Source organism: Patella vulgata, chromosome 9 (genome assembly GCF_932274485.2).
Source record: "Patella vulgata chromosome 9, xgPatVulg1.2, whole genome shotgun sequence".
Taxonomy (NCBI): domain Eukaryota; kingdom Metazoa; phylum Mollusca; class Gastropoda; family Patellidae; genus Patella; species Patella vulgata.
Genome location: NC_065887.2, coordinates 44,081,688 through 44,101,122, shown reverse-complemented (window position 1 = coordinate 44,101,122; position 19,435 = coordinate 44,081,688). Strand labels below are relative to the sequence as shown.

Sequence of the window (19,435 nt, the reverse complement as noted above, 5' to 3'; positions counted from 1 at the left end):
TGTAATATATGAAAATGAATTAAATGACCGTATGACTATACTGAATTAAATAACAGTATGACTATATGAATTAGATGACCGTGTCACTATAATGAAATGTAGTTTTAACATCTTGCTTTTCTACACCAACCGGGATAATGAAGATGGGCATACGTCATACAGTGTTCTACGACATCGGTATTCGTTGCACCACTGACAGACCACCCTACCTGTACCCCTGACATGGGAAAATCATGTGTTGACAACCCCCCCCCCCCACACACACACCCCTGCACCAATCGTGGTATACGTTCTGTCCGTGGTATACCCGGTGCCGTGGCATTTCATCCCACCCGAACGACTAGATATGCTTCTGCTTGTCATACCCTCTTTCTGCACCACTGTTTAGTGTGACAGTGGCATGCTCACCGAACCGCCGTCGTACAAAATATACGAAATCAATTTGGTTGAAGAACATCAATGTTATATATAGGTTAATCAATGTTAATATCAACTCTAAATAAAAACCAGTTGTCAGTACTGCTCTCCAAAACCTATTTCTGTCGAAAGTCTTATCACGTTTTTCTATTCTCGTATTTTCTTGTGCGTCGACCTGAAATGTTTTGGTTTTTTTTAATTTAAAACATACGGCTTGACGACAAATTGTTAGATATTAGAAGGTGGAAAAAAGGAAAATTTAAATTGCAGTCATAGAACAAATACGAATATAGAATAAAAAAAAAAGCATCTTCGAATATCATGATGGTGTCCCATGGACAGTGAAACAGCCAGTCTACTGATAGTGTCCCACGACCAGTGGAACAGCCAACTCACCGATAGTGTCGCACGACCAGTGAAGCAGCCAACCCACCGATAGTGTCGCACGACCAGTGAAACAGCCAATCCACCGATAGTGTCGCACGACCAGTGAAATAGCCAACCCACCGATAGTGTCGCAGTCGCACTACTACTGAAACGACCCACCAATTGAAACAACCAACTAACCTACCAACACAATGTCATACGTCTACTGGAACGTCCAACTAACCTACCAACACAATGTCATTCGTCTACTGAAACGACCAACTAACCTACCAACACAATGTCATACGTCTACTGGAACGTCTAACCTGCCAACACAATGTCATACGTCTACTGGAACGTCTAACCTGCCAAAAAGTGGAGGGTATGTGGGACGACAATCGTATGTTATTGTGTAACGAAGATGGGGACTATTGGTAATATTGATTTGGACAAGTAAAGAAAGAGAGAATGAGAGAGGAATGTGTCGTGTTATATCAATTACTTTACACTCTACTGGTTTTAGCTACTCACACACACACATCCCTGTTGATTATCGATTGATAATTCCCTTAACAGAAATAAATCACATATTAACCCCAACCCATGCTGTACACCTTCTTATATATACACGTCATATATAGTACAGCTTTATATATCACATATTAACCCCAACCCATGCTATACACCTTCTTATATAAACACGTTATATATAGTACAGCTTTATATATCGATAGATAACGCATTTGGTTTTTTATAAAACAATTCAAATTGTGATTTATTTTCATTTTGTGTAAGTTACGTCTGTCTTGGGTTTCTGGATATCTGTCTAAAAAGAGTTCACAAATACAAATCATGGTCACCCCTCTTCAAATTAATTATAGTTTTATTTTTTTTTATCCACGTGTAAAAAAAAATAAACATGTCTAAACGAAAAAATTACCAAATATTACTTGGTGAGTTTTTGATGATCTGAGGGGTATACATTGGTGACGAGAGACTCGCTCAACTCACCGCTAACCAAATGCTATATGTACTATACATTGATGACGAGAACCTCTCCTCTCGCCGCTAACCAAATGTTATGTGTACCATGTATTGGTGACGAAATGAAATGGGGTTTAACGTCCTACTGTTCTGCTCCTATACTGGGCTAATGAAGACGGGCATACGCCATACAGTGTGCTATGAGGGAAATTTTGCCCGGGCAGCGGCACTATCGCCTACTCTTATATCGAATTCCAACTGCCAAGGGATCTTTAACGTGCATTCCAATGTTTACACGGGACCTCGGTTTTTCGTCTCATCCGAAGGACTAGACAGCTGTCCTTGCCAGGCCCTCTGTCCTGCATCACTGACAAGGGGAAACCACGTCGGAAAATCGGGATGAACTTTCTCGGCCAATGCAGGGATCGAACACCCGACCTCCAGGCTAGCGTATTGGTGACGATACTCCCTCCGCTCGCCATTAACCAAATGCTATGTGTACCATGTATTGGTGTACCATGTATTGGTGTACCATGTATCGGTGATCTAAGCTTGGATAAGGAACATAATATATAAGAGATGATACTACCATGTTGTAACAACAGTATTCTTTTTAAGAGTATATGACAAATCACTATTCGATTCCCCCGCTTGTACGTGACAACGAGTAGGGTTTTCTCCGGGTCCTCCAGTTTCCTCCCACTGCTAAAAACCCCTACGAGCAAGCGAATTATTGAAATAAAACTGAACCATATGTTAGTCCCGAAATGACCTAGTTTGTGTCAAGTGGACGTTAAACCCCATCTCTCTCTCTCTCATCTATTTTCAATTGCTGGTTGCCTAGTTACACACTCCTTAAAACAAAAACTAATTAGGGACATTTTGTGGATATTGGTACTAGGGCCGGTCCAGGCAATTTAGGACAGGAAATGAGCGGTCCTAAAACTGTGTTGGACTGCGTCCCCTCTAGATCATCAATTCACCCGAAAAGGGACATCTTCTATTTAACAGATAATGGATTGACCCCTGGCTTGACATTTGGAATAAAAGTAAACGGTTAGTCTTATTTCACACAGTAGACTAGTTTTCTGATATGTTCTCCACCCTTTTGTTGTGAAAACTGGCCGGATTTACAAGGTGTATTGGAAATATCATATATCATGTATAAATGATTGACATACCGTCGACCGGAACTCATATTTACTGTCTACATATCACCATATTGAAATAATACAAGAGTTATTACAGATCACCTGGTCTGTATAGTATTATTTAAAACAGACATGTATTAATACGCTCACTGGACCTACCTATATTATAGATATATTTATTGGACTATAAGACACTAACTTTCATCTCTGGATACTGTGTCGTAACGGAATCCTTTAAAAATATATATATATGAGAGACCGTATTTTTAACGCTGCGAGCCATTGATTAATATATCTATAACACATTGTTTCAAAATATTCACCACTTAAGTCGTTTTCTACTTGACAATGGTGTTGGGTTAGTACATGTATAATTTGTGTTAGATGTAGCGAGAAATGAAACACTTTGATGAACAAACAAGAATTAGGAGGACAAAAAGCCTTAGAAGAGAAGTAGGTAGAGCGGTATTTTTATATTGCAGTTTAAAAGGAACGACCAGGAAGTCCTGTCTCTCATCTCGCTATTGTATTTATTGAAAATTTATTGGTTGCCGGTTATTTGATTTAAAGAACGTTCGGGTTTTATTAGTGCAGCTTTTTTTTGTCGTCAGAAGCATCATAATTTCAGACAAAATTCAGTTTTTGAGCTGAATTTTGGAAGGAAAAAATGTAAAAAGAAACAAATTTAGTACTGTCAAACGTTTTGATCAGTAAGTATATTTTACTTCATACGAAGCCAACCATGTAAACATTGACATTCCTACAGGTCAGTTATTCAAGGCATGATAATCATGACTATAGTCTAGTTATTCGGGGCATGTATCTGTCAGTTCCTCTATGAAATGTGATACATCAGTAATCTAACTGGCTATTGTTATTCCTGGGTTGAACCCACTGACAGATTCCATACATCATGAGTACATTAATCTTTGTATAAATTACATTTTATCAACAATATTACTTACTACTGTATTCACCGGGATAACCAGGTGACTGAATGGAGATTTATTGAAATGATGAAATGATATTACCATGAAATTTTGTAGGTTTAACTTGAACACGTTAAAACATGACTTAATTTTTAAACAGTTAAAGACTTTATGTAAAAGTCAAAAGTATGAAATCGTTGACGTTATAATCAAAATGTTGAAACCGACGACGTTATAATCAAAATGTGCCGAAATCGATGACGTTATAATCTAAATGCTGAAATCGATGACGTTATAATTAAAACGTTGAAATCGATAACGTTATAATCAAAACTGCTGAAATCGATGACGTTATAATCAAAAACGTCGAATTCGATGAAGTTATAATTAAAACGTTGAAACCATAGATATACTTAATAATACATTATTAGTATGTCTATGATTGAAACCGCTAACGATATAATCAAAACGGTGGTAGCAAAATACACCGTTAAGTCATTTATTTCAGTTAGATATTTGATATATATATAGAAGGGTGTGGTTATAAGAACATGTACATCTATTTCCTGTCACTCTATATAACACCATGTGTAATAATGTTTTCCCTCTGTCTAAATACCATTCTAATATCAACTGTCTACTGATGGTAAATATACATTGAGTAAACAACAACCCACAACCATCGTCATGTATAATTATTGTCATATAACTAATAAGAAGAAACCAGTCGTTGTCGTTCATTATTATTTTTTTTAAAAAATACATTATCTTTTAATGAAACAGTTTCCACCATGTTTAATCTGAAGTGCAATTGGAATGTTTCGGGTTCGAATCACAACGTGTACCGAGAAGAACATTCGGAAGATTTCCTACCCGGCCAGGAATCCGAGGGGCTGACAAGGACGAGTACACGACACACGTCGCTGTCCAGGCAAGTTTGTCTCAAAATCAGTGAAATATTGTGTCGATGGGGCAATTAAACCCCCCTCCCGGCCGTTTTTTCTTCTTCTTCTTCTTCAAAAAAAAAAATAATAATAATATGCCAACCTTGACGTTATATTATAAGAGGAACTATCACTGATTGTAAACAAACAAAGCAGCATAAGTTCCTAAAATAGTTTTCGATCCAGTATTCAGAGGAGCTGTGATAGCAGGTACATGATAGTAGGTTGGTGGTGTCACAGACAGCGTGAGAAGCTATGATAGCAGGTTGGTGGTGTTACAGACAGCGAGAGGGGCTATGATAGCAGGTTGGTCGTGTAACAGACAGCGAGAGGAGGTATGATAGCAGGTTGGTGGTGTTACAGACAGCGAGAGGAGCTATGATAGCAGGTTGGTGGTGTTACAGACAGCGAGAGCTACTATGATAGCAGGTTGGTGGTGTTACAGACAGCGAGAGGCGCTATGATAGAGGTTGGTGGTTTTACAGACAGCGAGAGGAGGTCTGATAGCAGGGTGGTGGTGTTACAGACGGCGAGAGGAGCTATGATAGCAGGATGGTGGTGTTACAGACAGCGAGAGGAGCTATGATAGCAGGTTGGTGGTGTTACAGACAGCGAGAGCTACTATGATAGCAGGTTGGTGGTGTTACAGACAGCGAGAGGCGCTATGATAGAGGTTGGTGGTTTTACAGACAGCGAGAGGAGGTATGATAGCAGGTTGGTGGTGTTACAGACGGCGAGAGGAGCTATGATAGCAGGATGGTGGTGTTACAGACAGCGAGAGGAGCTATGATAGAGGTTGATGGTGTTACAGACAGCGAGAGGGGGTATGATAGCAGGTTGGTCGTGTTACAGACAGCGAGAGGAGCTATGATAGCAGGTACATGATAGGGGTTGGTGATGTTACAGACAGCACCTCACTTTCATAATTGAAGGGGAAATGATGTATACATTAAATTGGGTTCTGCAGGAATATTAGATAAAAAAAAAAACCCAACATAATCTGCAACGGCGACATCTCGCGTTTAACCTACTCATTTACTGTGTACAGATCAGTCTATATTATATATCAGCATGGTTATTTTATAGCAGTATTTCTTCTCAATACTGTATGCCAACATATACACAGGACTTTAGTATTCTTTTATCCTATTCGAAGACACAGATCCCTTGCTAGGTCTACTGTCCTGCACCAGAGACAAGGCTGTGTAGTTAGTCTTCACTTACTTACTAGTACAAGTTGTAACGTTGTAGACATATTAATTAACATTCAATTTGACCAATGTCTAAATATATATCTTTCAAGTCTTTTAACTGTTTGAGTTTATACTTAATATTATGTAATTATAGTTAACCGGTGTTCCTGCCATGTTTATATCATCTTCTGTCTCGTCCTTATCAAATATTATTATATAATTATTTTAATCCCTAGCTTGTATATGTTTCTTAACTTTAGTCTGGTATAAACATAGGCTTGTCATGTGATTAAATGTCTAGATAATAATTTATATAAGATTTGGACCCAGAAATAAAAACCTTGAATATGTCCTTATTTATCTGTGTTATGATGGTTATATCAAGGTCACTGTTTTTAAGAGAATAATCTGATTTCAAAACTTTAATCTAATATAGGAATCTATTAATGTATCTTGATGTAATTCATCTAGTTACCATGGTTACATTTACAACTAGAGATTTTGGTGAGATTAAAGAGTCTTTATTTAATTAGATTGTTATAAAACATAAATTCCTGTTTATATTTTAATATAAATCAATATGTCCATGTTCGTATTATTAGTAGTCTACTGTATCCAGACCTGTATCAGCCACACCCAATAACCTGATAATATTTCTTCCCGGGGCAACAGCGGTTTGTCTCGCTACGTCACACGCACGTGGGGGGGGGGGGGGCTTGGATGGCTGAATGGTTAGCACGTGCGCACTGTATCATAAAGTCTGTCATTGAGTCAGCTGGCGTGGTTTCGATTCCCCGGTTGTACGTGACAAGGAGTCGCCTGTCCAACCTCGTGGGTTTTCTCCGGGTTCTCCGGTTTCCTCCCACTGCTAAAGACCCCTACGCGCAAGCAAATTATGGAAATAAAATTGAACCATATGTTAGTCCCGAAATGACCTAGTTTGTGTCGAGTGGACGTTAAACCCCATTTCTCTCCCGCTCTCTCTCACGTCACACGTGGGTTCGCGATACTCGAGCAGCAGGACAACAGCGGTTTGTCTCGCTACATGGGGTCGCGGTATCTCGACAAGAATATGTTGGGTTGGAATCGAGACGTGGGTCAAGAACAATGGTCGTGATTTTTCGATCCCGGTTCAAACTTGTCAGTGTGGCGCCCGCAAGGCGAAAACGGAAAGTGTGCTTAGTCATTCAGATAGGACCATCAAACTGAATCCCCCAGCGTACAATTAGCATACTGCAGGTAAACGCTGCTGTGTTTGACGAGACAATAAACCTCGTTCAATCTGTGTTCTTGTTAGACAGTTGGCACTATACTACACACGGCCTTTTTAGCTCATACTATCAAATGCGCAACACCCTGTCTATTTGACTCATACTATCAATGCGCACCCTGCCTATTTGACTCATACTATCAATGCGCACCCTGCCTATTTGACATGGACTATTGAATGCGCAAAACACAAATTATCTAGAAATTAATTACATTTAACAGAGAAAGACGATAACAAAATAAATGAGGACTTTTATTTTTCACTCAAATTAAAGCGATCTTGTTCTTTGTTTTTATGAATCTATCCAATATGGTGATTAATGAATGAACAATCTGTGGTTGTACAGACTTGATATCCCCGGAAGTTACCTGGCATCAAACAATAACAGGTATTACAGCCATCTTTAATCAACCAGAAATCACGATGTTTATACCAATCACCTTCTGAATTACAATCAGCTCCACCAGAATTTGGTTTTGCTGAAATACAAAAAATCAAATGGGGTTTAACGTCCTACTGTTCTGCTCGATGGGCTAATGAAGACTGAAATTTTGCGCGGACAGCGGTACTACGGCGTACTCTTATATCGAATTCCAATTGTCAAGGGATCTTTTACGTGCACGTCAATGTGTATACGGGACCCCGGGTTTTCGTCACATCCGAACGACTAGACAGCTGTCCTTGTCAGGCCCTCTGCCCTGCATCATAAACAAGAGGGAACCACGCCAGAAAATCTGGATGAACTTTCTCTGTCAATGCAGGGATCGAACACCCGACCACCAGGCTAGCGAGCCAGCGTCTTACCACTTAGCCACCGTGGCCCTCAGCTGAAATACAAATACACCAGACATTTTGATGGCGGAAGACAATCTTTATAGTGTTCTTAAACAATCATCTTGAAATTGTGACGTCATATTAAAATTCGAAGTCAGTCCGAAAATCAAAGCCCAGTTGTCCAAACAACAAGCATGTCAAGTTCCATGCTGATCGTACTTGAATTGTGGTAGCGTTAGTTAGTGTTACATCAACAATACATGTACAATCCATATTAATCCCTTGAACTGTAATTATACAAATAAGTAACCAATTCCATCATATCAACTGTTTATAAATATCTCACTGTAGTTGACTGTAAATCAAATAGTATTAAAATCTGCAACAGTCCCACTTGAATATCTTTAAAAGTCTTACGGCCATGGAACGTAAAAGGGTCCACTCAATATAAGGGAGATAACTATATTTTAAAAAGAACCCCACAATATTTTATTCAGAATGTCTGAATGGGATTGGGGAACAGGCTTAGTCTATGTAAAACCCATCTCCCTAGATATATATGATATTAATATAAAACAACCAATGGGGGTATATACACAGTTAAAATGTCAAACACAGATATATATATATACATCATACATACGCAAAGTTAAACATAATATTGACGATAAAAATATTAAATGATAGAGATTAAAATATATTTGACATATCAATAAACTTGTGGACTTGGTTAAAAATATTGTTGTTTACATCTGTACAGTGGGTTGAGGACCCGAACAGAAGACAGTTAATGTTTTTGAGATCATATTGTCTATGGTTTCCTTTCGTGCATTTAAATATAAAGAGTAGGAGGTAGTGATCGGGATCTTCAAATATATGACCGCAAAGGCATGCGGGACTGTCAGCAACATGTCTGAGGTATTTATGACCCTGCAGGTCAGAGCATCGTAGTCTAAGTCTGCTATGGATCATTTGGAGTTTCCGTTGACCGTTATAGTAAAAAGGTGGAATTTTTATATCTGATTTGAAGAGATGATCAGAGAATATTTTAAGAGTTATTGAGTTTCTATCTGATGTATTGAGTTTGCGCCACTCTCGTATGCGATAAATGATTTAGGAAAAAAATTCAGTACCACATCGAATTTCTTTACTTTATCTTCGTATCGAGGGGAATAATATATTTGTTGGTTCAAGATTTATGAGATTCTCAAGATAAGGAGGAATTAGATTATTAAAATTTTGTATAGTAATTTTCTTTTGTGTCGATTTCATCTTTCTTTGAGTGGAATAAACCCAGTATCTGCCTAGAGAGAAGCATGGCTAGTACCTAGAAATGGTTCCACTACTGATGTCTTCCGCCTTAATCCAGCCACAGTAGTGGCTCGTTCTACGGAGTTCCTTTGCGCAAGTTTTTTTAGTTAAATGACTACAAAAAGTTTACTAACCTATAGCCCCTTTTATTTACACATAAACTGACTCCAAACTGTACTGCACATAGCTTAATATATAATAAACCAATTTCCATTGAAATAAAGGTGAAGTCTTACCGCATAATTATATGATTTGATGAAACACAACTGTTACGCGAAATTTGGCCAGATTTCATCTGGCTGGTGTCATGGCGGCTTACATTAAAAGAAATGTAGAACGCATAATTACCACAAAGAAAAACTGTTCAGTAACTATTTTAGTGGTTCAGTCTTCACTATTATTTGTGATAGAATTACTTATTTCAATACAAACTGTAATGATATGTGTTGACAATTGTGCGTTTGAACCTATTTGTACTTGCGTACGACATTTGTAGCTAGGCTAGTACCCTACCTTAACTACCCCACAAATAGTGCGTAGGAATTGTCGTTACGCTTTTTTTCAGACCCCTACCCCCAATACCACCATCCTTTTACATGGCAATATTTAGTCGTGAATCGATGAAGAGCTACATTTTCTGTCAGATTTTGATGAATATTCATGTTCTGTCAGATTTTGATGAATATTCATGTTCTAAGATGGACAGACCAGGAAGTTAACATGAATATCAGCGAAATGACGTCACACTCTGTTTACAGTTTCATTTAATTAAACCAGTTAACATCCTTCAATTATTTTGATATATTGGACAATTTCTGGATATAAAGATTAAGATTATCAGATATATTCTAGGTTCATTTCATACAGAGATGATCCTAAATGGTGATTGCTGGGACATGAATGTTTCATTCATCCTAATCTCGACCAATATGTTTTTTTTTGTTATTTACAGTTAAATCTGAAATAGAGAGCCTTTAAAACAAGTGCCGTGTGTAAATGTAACCTGGCCCACGTGTAAATCTTCAGGTAGCTAAATAAAGCGATCATGCGAACTTGACTTAAAGAAGGTAAGCTCACCAAATCTTTGTTTGTCACAATCTTGGAAGGAACAGATCATTCCAGTAGCAGTACATCTACACGTATTACACCCTTCTACAGTCGTCCACACATCCCCGACATGATGTACCGTTCTATCATATATACATTCAGTGTTGGCACTTGTAACTAGATGACCTGTAAATATAAAAATATATCATACAGTGTTACCACTTGTAACTAGATGACTTGTAACTAGATGACCTGTAAATATAGACATTTATCATACAATGTTACTACTTGTAACTAGAAGACCTGTAACTAGATGACTTGTAACTAGATGACCTGTAACTAGATGACCTGTAAATATAAACATCTATCATACAGTGTTATCACTTTGTTTGATTATACCTAATCCCACTAAACACTACTTTAATGGAAGCAAATTTCTGTTCCAAATTATGACTGGTCAATAGTTCGATTAACAACCAATAGCTAACTGCGTAACAATTTGATTACGCTTTAAACATAGCTCCACACTGGACCAAATATGTTTACATAACGTTACGTCATGACTCAGATTTTATTATGCCCAAATAACCAGTGCATAGCAGAATATTGCAGAAAAACTAATTGCGTGACGAACGAGGCTATCAAAACGGTTACAATGTAAACAATACTGTTTGGAGACGAACAATACTTTCATCGTTTTTAATACCTTAAATCACTGTACAAAGTCTTAGGCAAGATTCCAGATTAAACGAAAAGTTGTCATGTTGCTGTACTTGGGATAGATTTGATTGAACGGGAAGAATATACAAACTCACTCAAAAGCTCAAGTATCAGAAGCCAATCCAGAAATGAGCAGGAATATGGAGGGTGAGCTATATCCGAATATTGGTGGTCTGTATCCAGACAGGTAGACATCCGAATAATGCCTCGTGTACAGGAAAAAGACATAATAATATCACTACGGTGTAAATGGGGTTTAACCCCTATTGTTCTGCCTCGACTAGAATAATACGTCATACAATGTGTTACGAGGGAAAATTTGCCCGGGCAGCGGCGCTACGAGCTATTCTTATATCGAATTCCAACTGCCAAGTGATCTTTTACGTGCACGCCAATGTAAATTTCTAATCCCATAAACACAATGGAATTAACAAAATCGAGAAAAGCGTCAACCCTAGAACGAATCGATTCGGCAAATTTATTTGGTCGATCATGAAACCTGGTCAAAACTAGCTTCAGAAAACCGACAAAACAACTGATGGAACAGTATATACTTGCAATCAAGTGTTACCATTGGAAACCAGACAAACAAAATAGAATAGCATACTTACCAGCCAATGCTATCAGAAAAATTACAGCCAACATTTTAAAAAGATTATGCCTGTATAACCTGTACAACTTATTTAAATATAAACCGTTTAGATATGATTAATATTCATATTTATATACACGATTATAGGCATTCAGGCCAATTTGAGATAAAGTGAATTGTTGAGGTAGGTTAAAAGATAAGATTATGATTTATAATTAGAGTAATAAAATTATTTCCGTTTAAGATTTAGGTGATGTATGGAAGTATGTTTAATATATAGGTAAGATTATCATAATATATATATACAACATTTAAAAATATAAAATAATCAGTTTGATTTATGAAGTAGGTTAAAAGATAAAATAAATAATAAAATGACACGTAAAACGACATAATTGGATCTATTGTATAATATATAACGCGACAGGCTTTTAAACACCGGTCATAAGCTGGTAGGAGACACTTCAACCCGTGGAAAAAAATCCGAAACAAATGATTATTGCTTTGTTGTAAGGAGGTATGTACATAGTACCCCAATCTACCTTGTGCAGTTTTTTTTATGGACGATTTAGTTTTGGTATCCGACCTCAAAATAAAGCCGCCCTTTTTAAGTTATCCTCAACTTTACGCGCTCTAAATGCATCATCAAATTATAAGTAACCATAAACATACACAACACCATGATTTTTTTAAGATCCAACATACTCGTCTGGTTTGGTAGGATGTACGGCCATTGAATTGTATGCTGTAGACTTTTGTGGTGTTGATCAACAGTTTGAGGTTAAATGGTTAGCGATTGTCGTGATGGTGGTTTTCTTGGTCTGATACGGGTGGTTGGGTTTGTAATAGTGATACTGATTGTTGTGGGCTGGTTTCCTGAACTTTGGAGCGATTTGTTGGTTCTTCGGACAATGACATCTAGAAAGGGAAGACTGTTGTCTCTTTCTGTTCCGATGGTGAACTTAATGTCATTATGCTATGTGTTTGGGTGGAATAGTAAGGAGGGGAGGGGCGCTTGACCAAGTTTACAACATCGTAGGAGACGGGATTACGTTGATGTTATTACAAAACACTTAGGAGTCAAGTGAGAATAGACAGAGTCTCGGGAGCAGACATGTAACCTGGCTTTGGGCGGGTTTGATGGTTGCAGGCGTGTTGTGTAGTAGACAGAGTCCCGGGAGCAGACATGTAACCTGGCTTTGGGTGGGTTTTGATGGTTGCAGAGGTGTTGTGTAGTAGACAGAGTCTCGGGAGCAGACATGTTACCTGGCTTTGGGCGGGTTTTGATGGTTGCAGACGTGTTGTGTAGTAGACAGAGTCCCGGGAGCAGACATGCAACCTGGCTTTGGGCGGGTTTTGGTGGTGAAAGACGTGTTGGGTAGTAGACAGAGTCCCGGGAGCAGACATGTAACCTGGCTTTGAATGGGGTTTGATGGTGGCAGGCGTGTTTCGGGTGTTTGGGTTGTGATGATCAGAAATAGGGTGTTTCGTTATCCGTGTGTAGGTTGATTGACCTTGTGAGTGTTGACAGTGCCCGTCTCTTCGCCCGCTGGTACTGTGGTGATGGCCTTGTCTTCCTTAAGGTCTTTCTCGTCTGGTGTGGTTGTTGGGTTGTTTTGGGGTATTTCGAGATGATATTGCAGATTCTGGTGCTGGCGATATAATCATCATAGTTCTTAGGTTTGGTTTTGGATACAGATTTTAGTTTGTGTGATAATAGAGAGCTGAGATCACCTGTGAGTAGGGCCGTTGACTAAGATTGATAATATCTGAGAAATTTAACAGGTGCTTGGTTTGAGTTTTAGTTGGTTGATTTTTATTCCTTAATAACGACGAGAGAATCCGCATTGAAACTTCGCCAGAAATAAACATCTTAGTAACCTGTCATTTATATAATTGTGTCATGTGACATGTCTCAAATGTTCTGTATTTAAGAGTCAGTGAGCAGCTAAAAAGACTGGTATATACGTCCTCGTTTGTCAATGTTTCATGATCCACTAAGGTCAACAATTAGAGATGCGTTCGTTCTCGCTATAAAGGGTTACAGTGAGCACGGTGAGTTAATTATTGTTGGGAACGACGGTCCGATTTACAGTTTGTACAGTTCCGAGTGGCAGGGGTACTTCGTCACTAAATATGCCTGGGAGTGGCCATTTATGATTCTTTTGAATACATTGATGGTTTTCAGATACATTTTTATACGTTAGTCATGTGGTAATGTACATTAGCTTTTCGGGTGGAGCAATTAGATTTCTGGCTGGGATACCGCACTATCCTGGCCATTGTTATTCTTATGCTGAACGAATTGCAACAGGTTTCGTGCGATAATCCTTTGGTTAGGTAATTAGGAACGTCCGGATGGGACGGCAGGTAGTTTACCCAATAATACCCAATATAATTGAAGTATTATGGCAGTTTTTCACAATAATGAGGTAGTATTTGGTAGTTTTTAGTTATTATTGGGATAATTGGGTAAATAAATACCTTACCACCGAAAATGTCTCACGATGGTCATTCTTGATACATGTGAATTTGCTGAACATTTTGCAACACATTTCGTGCAGTTAGTAAATGCGCTGATCTAGCTTAGCTTTTGGGGGTGGTTCAATTATGGACGTCTTCACGATTAGAATTTCCCAACATTGGAATTTACTTTTTGTCGATGGTCTAATAGCTGAAAAGCATTTGTGGTGCACGCCGAAAAAGTGTCGAAAAGTACAAAAACCAGAACGCCTGTAACATTTTATGCCCAGGCCGATTTGGGTGGATTATTTTCCTAAAGTTGTACGCAAATAGACTTTTCGTAAAAAGTAAGAATCATATGTTTCCGATTTTCTCCCCGAGCGCACGTGAATCCGGAATTTTGCTACCAGCGTATCATCATTATGCCAAAGTGCTGTTTTCTGGGGTTTGTAGCTTATTCCAACACTAACGACAATAACCTGGAATAAATAAATAACTGGTTAACGGTCACAATAACGAGATAGGTATGACTAGGGCGAGTCGGTCACCAGACTAAAATTACAATAGAATATAGAACATATATACAACCTTAGGATTAAAATAATTATATAATAATATTTGATAAAATGTTAAATTGCACATACGAAACAGATGTTTAAAGGAGCTAAATCTCTAATATTTGTCACCTAGAAATTGACAAAAATGGGTCGCAACGCATATAATAATGTAATATGAATGTATATAAACTGATTTACATTCAATCGTTTCTATTTTTACTGTAATTTCTAATCAGTTATGTTCGGCGAAATACGCCAGAAGTCTCATGTGAATGGCAATCTTTAGCGTCTGGTTTTTCCAGTCTACACCGATGGTATTCATTGCGCACGCTCTCCAGATAAGAATATAGCGTCACCATTTGACATGACTTGTGGAATATGTCTAGCCCTGTTCTTTGAGTCCCTTATTCCAAATGACGCCGAAACGCATTTACACGAATGGTAAAATGTTTATTTTGTCTTGAATATTGGATATCAGAAGCCCATTTTTTCCCTGTAAGATCACAAGACAAATGTTGATTTGAATTGACAAATAATTCGTGTTTTCAATGTCGAAGATTTTTGATGATATTGAGTTAGAGATTTAGCTACTTTAAATACAGAAGATATCGACATAGCAAGAACGCGTGTTAACTATAATTACGTAATGTATATCTTCACATTAATTATAAACCCAAACAGTTAAAAGACTTGAAAGATTAGTGAGATATCAATTCGGACATTTGTCAATTACTACTTTAACAAAAATTATATCATAAAATATATACAAAGATACACTATAACAATTATAACACTATTATGATTAAAACCATCTACATATTTCATTACTATTCCCGAACAATATACAACCAGTTCTTCAATTGTTTTCTGTGGTTTTGAAGACTATCAAGAAACACTTGTGTAAATACGTGACTATCACTAGGTCGGTCTATGGTTTTGCTATAGATAAAAGGATCTAAGTGAGTCAGTGTTCTGTCGTCACGTGTAAAATGGGGGGGGGGGGCTGGGACCATATGATGTTTAACGTGAGCTTCTTTACGTCATAAGGGGATCTTTAACGTACTGTCAATTTATATACTATCCGATGGACTGGGCGCTATTTCGTGCCTCACAGACAAAGAAAGAGAAGCTAGAGAACGGAATTGAAGAGGCGAGACCTATTTATTGAACCAGCGCCATATTGACCGAGTGACTATGGTAGTACGTGTGAATATCCCATAATGCATGTTTCTAATCTCACCGTATAAATATAAGGAAAGAAGTATAGATTTATATAGATATAGTACACTGTTTGAAGACGAGGACAAAGACGAGGACGACCATCATGAACGGTGTTTATATTCTAACAGCTTTAATAATCACTACTGGTAAAATTTCATTTCTTACGCACTAATCCTGTTCCTAATCAGATGAACACCGTTTCCATACATATGTTTTTCTTTCTTTTTTGTACAGTGTATGGCGCTGCTATTGCCAAAAGTCTTCGAAATGATGTAAGTGGTTATCGAATCTAAGAACATTATTTGCTTTACTAAATATTTAGATATTTAGTAGCATAAGCACAAATTGTTCGGTCGAACTGCATTGTCTAATTAGGTCAAAAATTAATTCGACTTATTAACCTGATCGTTTTTCGTTATGATAAATGATGTACGAGGGCTGGCCGAAAAGTTCTAAGCCTATATCTGAAAGACCTATATAAAGTAGATGGTGTCCACACTTTGCCAGTGATGTTGCAAGCCCTTGATGCCAGTCAGGAAGAAATTTTATTCGGGTACCCAAAAAAGTCGTTTATTACTAGGAAAATGATGACCGGCTAATTCCTTTTTGAATTTTGGAAACGGGTCTCATCCATGGTTACAAATCTGTCAAAATATTATCAGGATCTGCTTCAAAACGGTGCGTCAAGAATCTGACACGTTTCTGATCCGCATTGGCATCCATCTTGCAGAAACCTACGTCATTCCGACCTCGTTGGCGATAATATACCCAACCCTCTCATTACAGATGCCCACAACACTGGCAATATGTCGAATGGCCACTCGTCGATCAGCCATCACCATGTCATGGACCCGTGTAATGTTTTCTTGAAGGGTTACTGTAAATGGCTTTCCAGGACGCGGGTTATCGTCAAGGCTTCCAGGACGCGGGTTATCGTCAAGGCTTCCAGGACGCGGGTTATCGTCAAGGCTTCCAGGACGCGGGTTATCGTCAAGGCTTCCAGGACGCGGGTTATCGTCAAGGCTTCCAGGACGCGGGTTATCGTCAAGGCTTCCAGGGCGCGGGTCATCGTCAAGGCTTCCAGGACGCGGGTTATCGTCAAGGCTCTCTTTGTCACGCTTAAATTCCACAGCCCACTTCTTTACTGTGGAGAAGGAAAGGGCATCATCCCCTTAAGTGGAGACCACGTCGGCATTATATCCTAAAGCGGATACCACGGTATATATCTGTGTTGGGGTCAATCCTTTCAGTTGCAGGTACTTGATGACTGCCCTATAGCAAGTTTTCTCCATTTCTGGTGATTTTAATTGGTAGGTTCACAAGAAGGACTGGAACAAGGACAATAATAACACTGTCTATGATTCATTCAATGACTGTACTAGGTGGTGGCAATTGATCTACCCTTTTTAGACTTAGAACTTTTCAGCCAGCCCTCTTATAGTGGCGTAAGGCATTATATATATCGTCATAGAGCCATAATGTTTGTATTGTTGGTCGTATATTTGTTGCTTGGTAACGACATGTTATAATTTACCAGGAGAGATGTCCTTATGTCACGTGTACAATTTTACAATGTGCACCAGGTGAAATTCAGACTCCAAGTAGTTTTTTTGAATGGCGCGGTAAGACATGCCCCGGCTGCCCAAGTTGTGGTAAAATAGCCAATGGCAAGAGAGAAATAGAATTGACGGTAAGTTATCTACGTCATTATACATCGATAGATGAGAAGTATTATTTTCATAGTAGAATCAAATAAATAGTGTATTTAAAAAAATACATATTCTAGTTAAAAAAATAAACATTGTAGTTAAACACTCTAGTTAAACACTCTAGTTAAACATTGTAGTTAAACACTCTAGTTAAACACTCTAGTTAAACATTGTAGTTAAACACTCTAGTTAAACATTGTAGTTAAACACTCTAGTTAATAAATCAAGAAAGAGAGGACAAAAATCAGGTTTAACGTCCACTCGACCTAAACTAGGTCATTTCAGGAATAACATATTATATTTATATTTCAATAATTCGATTGCGCGTAGGGATCTTTAGCAGTGGGAGGAAACTGGAGGACTCGGAGAAAACCCACGAGGTTGGACAGGCGACCCTACTTCTTGCCACGTACAATCGGGGAATCGAAACGACGCCAGATTACTCAATAGCAGACCTTATGATACAGCGCGCATGCGCTACCCATTTAGACATCACGCCCTCCCTCTCCCCAAATCGGGGAAAGGGAGTGGTTGACTCAACACAGATTAGGCTTTTAATGGACTTCACCGTATCCAGTTCAAGCGTGGGATCCCAGTCTAGTCCGTTTCTCTTGACCTCCACAAACCCAACCAATGGCATAATTTCACGTAAATTTGGGTGGCAATAGTTTACGTGCACGCCAATGTGTACACGGGGTCTCGGTTTCTCGTCTCATCCGAACGACTATACGTTGTCACTTGTCAGGCCCTGTCCTGCACCGCTGGCAAGGGGGAACCATGCCGGAAATTCCCGATGATTTTTCTCGGCCAACGCAGACATCGAGCACGAGACCTCCAGGTTAGCGAACCAACGCCTTACTCACTGAGCCACCGTGACTTCCGTTTAAAATTACTAATCACCACACACGTAACACACACGTAACCGCGGATATTTAACCAAATTTGGATACTTGGTTCCTTAATATCAATTTCGTTAACCGGTAAGTTTTATTTTGTATTCCAGGTAGACAGGTGTCCGGTTACCAGGTGTGCATTTCCCGGAACGTGCAGTTCATCTGAATATATACATGCTTATATTACGTACCAAGGTCATCGATGCCCGGGTTGTGCCTATTGCCCGTCGGATCTATTGAAGAAATTTAAACTCAACACTGGGCGTGCGATAGCAACCTGAAAATAAATAATCGCCATCATTCGACCTTTTACACTTTTTAATTATTGGAGTTCTCAGTCATAGAGCCACGGTGTTTCGATGAGTATAGCGATAGCTCCACGGTGTGTCGATGAGTATGACAGAGCTCCACGGTGTGTCGATGAGTATGACAGAGCTCCACGGTGTGTCGATGAGTATGACGGTAGCTCCACGCTGTGTTGATGAGTATGACGGTATGGAAGAAAAACGTTGCCAATATTATTTCATTGTTCACGGTGCAAACTGCAAATGTCAGTAGTTCAAAATACGTATTTTAGTTTTACAATTTGCAATTTCCATTGCTCAACAATACCAATGCCACGGTGTTAAAATACAGAATACACTTTTCAATAATACAAAATACAGTAGAATAGTTATTTTGCACATTACACTTCTGCATTCTGCATTTTGCATAATAGACAAATGCATAATAGAACCTTGCATAGTAGAACATATACCTTATCTGGAATCTACGACGAACGTCATTTGCATACGGAAAAAAGTCCGGACTATGACGGAAATTAATAATTTACGCGATAAAGCCAGAAGGTCACCTGGATACGAAATGAAGTTAGCACACATATTCCTAGCGCCA

At 38.6% G+C, this 19,435-nt stretch overlaps 2 long non-coding RNA genes across 2 annotated transcripts; one reads left to right on the top strand and one right to left on the bottom strand.

Annotated features, from left to right (window-relative positions):
- Positions 1–7,505: 7,505 nt before the first annotated feature.
- On the bottom strand, positions 7,506–11,838 carry LOC126832094 (uncharacterized). The gene is made up of 3 exons (XR_007684547.2): positions 11,718–11,838; positions 10,417–10,572; positions 7,506–7,733 (listed from the first exon to the last, which is right to left on the bottom strand). It is a non-coding gene; the product is annotated as an uncharacterized LOC126832094 (long non-coding RNA).
- Positions 11,839–15,766: 3,928 nt separating this feature from the next.
- On the top strand, positions 15,767–18,843 carry LOC126832095 (uncharacterized). The gene is made up of 4 exons (XR_007684548.2): positions 15,767–16,085; positions 16,174–16,211; positions 17,477–17,629; positions 18,652–18,843. It is a non-coding gene; the product is annotated as an uncharacterized LOC126832095 (long non-coding RNA).
- Positions 18,844–19,435: the final 592 nt, after the last annotated feature.